Raw genomic sequence first — 2,652 nt, 5'->3', positions numbered from 1 at the left:
CGAGACTAAAGTTTCGTCTAGTTGATCGTCTACCGTTCGCATAATGTATATTATATACCGTTCAGAGGGGACCGGCTGTCTATCCTCGTTGTCGTGAGTCGGACACCCGTGCCGTCGCTAGAGTTTTTCAAACTCTGCTTCTGGATATCGGGACGAAAAGACCGCGCGAGGACGACGGATGCGAAGTCCCATCGAATTTTTGACTTACACACTACCTGAACGAGACTTAAAGTTTCATATTATATACCGTTCAGAGGGGACCGGCTGTCTATCCTCGTTGTCGTGAGTCGGACACCCGTGCCGTCGCTAGAGTTTTTCAAACTCTGCTTCTGGATATCGGGACGAAAGACCGCGCGAGGACGACGGATGCGAGTCCCATCGAATTTTTGACTTACACACTACCTGAACGAGACTTAAAGTTTCATATTATATACCGTTCAGAGGGGACCGGCTGTCCTATCCTCGTTGTCGTGAGTCGGACACCCGTGCCGTCGCTAGAGTTTTTCAAACTCTGCTTCTGGATATCGGGACGAAAGACCGCGCGAGGACGACGGAATGCGAAGTCCCATCGAATTTTTGACTTACACACTACCTGAACGAGACTTAAAGTTTTCATATAATATACCGTTCAGAGGGGACCGGCTGTCTTTCCTCGTTGTCGTGAGTCGGACACCCGTGCCGTCGCTAGAGGTTTTTCAAACTCTGCTTCTGGATATCGGGACGAAAGACCGCGCGAGGACGACGGATGCGAGTCCCATCGAATTTTTTATTTACACACTACCTGAACGAGACTTAAAGTTTCATCCAGTTTGTCGTCTATCATCGCATATATAATATACCGTTCAGAGGGGACCGGCTGTCTATCCTCGTTGTCGTGAGTCGGACACCCGTGCCGTCGCTAGAGTTTTTCAAACTCTGCTTCTGGATATCGGGACGAAAGACCGCGCGAGGACGACGGATGCGAGTCCCATCGAATTTTTGACTTACACACTACCTGAACGAGACTTAAAGTTTCATATAATATACCGTTCAGAGGGGACCGGCTGTCTTTCCTCGTTGTCGTGAGTCGGACACCCGTGCCGTCGCTAGAGTTTTTCAAACTCTGCTTCTGGATATCGGGACGAAAGACCGCGCGGAGGGACGAACGGGATGCGAGTCCCATCGAATTTTTGATTTACACACTACCTGAACGAGACTTAAAGTTTCATCCAGTTTGTCGTCTATCATCTCATATATAATATACCGTTCAGAGGGGACCGGCTGTCTATCCTCGTTGTCGTGAGTCGGACACCCGTGCCGTCGCTAGAGTTTTTCAAACTCTGCTTCTGGATGTTGGGACGAAAGACCGCGCGAGGACGATGGATGCGTGTCCCATCGAATTTTTGATTTACAAGACACACACTACCTGAACGAGACTAAAGTTTCATCGAGTTTATCATCGCATAACCCGTTCGGAGGGGACCGGCTGTCTATCCTCGTTGTCGTGAGTCGGACACCCGTGCCGTCGCTAGAGTTTTTCAAACTCTGCTTCTGGATATGCGGGACGAAAGACCGCGCGAGGACGATGGCTGCGAGTCCCATCGAATTTTTGTTTTTTTTTTTTTTTTTAAAGAAAAAACACCACCCGGAACGGAGATGTGTTCTATCTTTCGTCGATTTTTCATGCTTTCAGTCGGTCGCGTGGTCGCCATCCGTTCGGAGGGGATCGCCGGGCTTCGAAACCTCGATGTCGTGAGTCGGACACCCGTGCCGTCGCTAGAGTTTTTCAAACTCTGCTTCTGGGATATTGGGACGAAAAGACCGCTCGAGGCGGACGGCCGCGCGAATCCCATCGAATCTTTACTATCACCCGAACGATGGAGAGATGCACGCGCGCTGTTTCTTGAATAATTGGACGAGAGAGTAGAATCAAACACATATATAACATGGGCTAGCCACCGTGCTTACTCGTTCGCGAGATCGTGTGCTGTACAGAGGATTCAGAATCGGGTGTATATATCCCCGTCGTTTCCTGACGAACGGAGCTTCGATCTCGATGGTTGTTATATATCATAATGTACTTTACGCCCGGCCGGCGAACGCGCGTATCTTCGCGCGTTCGTCGTTTTCTTTTTTTTTCGAACGTTTTTTGTGTCGTCAATCCTATGGCGACTTCTGCGCGTTCGATTCCCGTTGGTCGAACGTGACGGAACTCGGCTTCGCTAGAACCGAGAAGAGTACATTTGAGTATTGAACTGTTGTAAATTTATAAAAGATTACCCTGAACGGTGGATCACTTGGCTCGTGGGTCGATGAAGAACGCAGCTAATTGCGCGTCAACGTGTGAACTGCAGGACACATGAACATCGACATTTCGAACGCACATTGCGGTCCACGGATACAATTCCTGGACCACGCCTGGCTGAGGGTTGCTCACGTAAACCTAAGACTGCTTGCGTTGCGTATCGTTACTCTCCGTACTCTGTCTCTCTCTGTCCCTTCTTGCCTTACAACCCGCCGTCGTTCTTCTTTATATAAGAGAACGTTTCAGGAGTCGGACGAAGGTACAAGAACGAGGATACGAATAAGAGCGGACGGAGAGAACATACGCGACGTACGAGCGATTGTTGGACGCTCGTCGGCGTTCGTCGCGGTCGTGCAGAGACCGTGCAA

General features: G+C 49.9%; 1 long non-coding RNA gene and 1 other non-coding gene across 5 annotated transcripts in view; one reads left to right on the top strand and one right to left on the bottom strand.

Moving 5' to 3' along the window:
- Positions 1 to 1,152: 1,152 nt before the first annotated feature.
- The window catches only part of LOC126877756 (uncharacterized), a 38,065-nt gene continuing 36,565 nt past the window's right edge, over positions 1,153 to 2,652 (bottom strand). For all 4 annotated transcript variants that reach the window (XR_007695302.1, XR_007695299.1, XR_007695301.1 and 1 more), the window contains one exon: positions 1,153 to 1,227. This is a non-coding gene — a long non-coding RNA (uncharacterized LOC126877756). The remainder of the gene's footprint in view (positions 1,228 to 2,652) is intronic.
- On the top strand, positions 2,257 to 2,411 carry LOC126877762 (5.8S ribosomal RNA). Its single transcript, XR_007695308.1, has one exon. It is a non-coding gene; the product is annotated as a 5.8S ribosomal RNA (ribosomal RNA).

Source organism: Bombus huntii, unplaced genomic scaffold, assembly GCF_024542735.1.
Source record: "Bombus huntii isolate Logan2020A unplaced genomic scaffold, iyBomHunt1.1 ctg00000236.1, whole genome shotgun sequence".
Classification (NCBI taxonomy): domain Eukaryota; kingdom Metazoa; phylum Arthropoda; class Insecta; order Hymenoptera; family Apidae; genus Bombus; species Bombus huntii.
The sequence above is the reverse complement of the archived record's forward strand: the minus strand, read 5'-3'. Positions and strand labels throughout refer to the sequence as shown.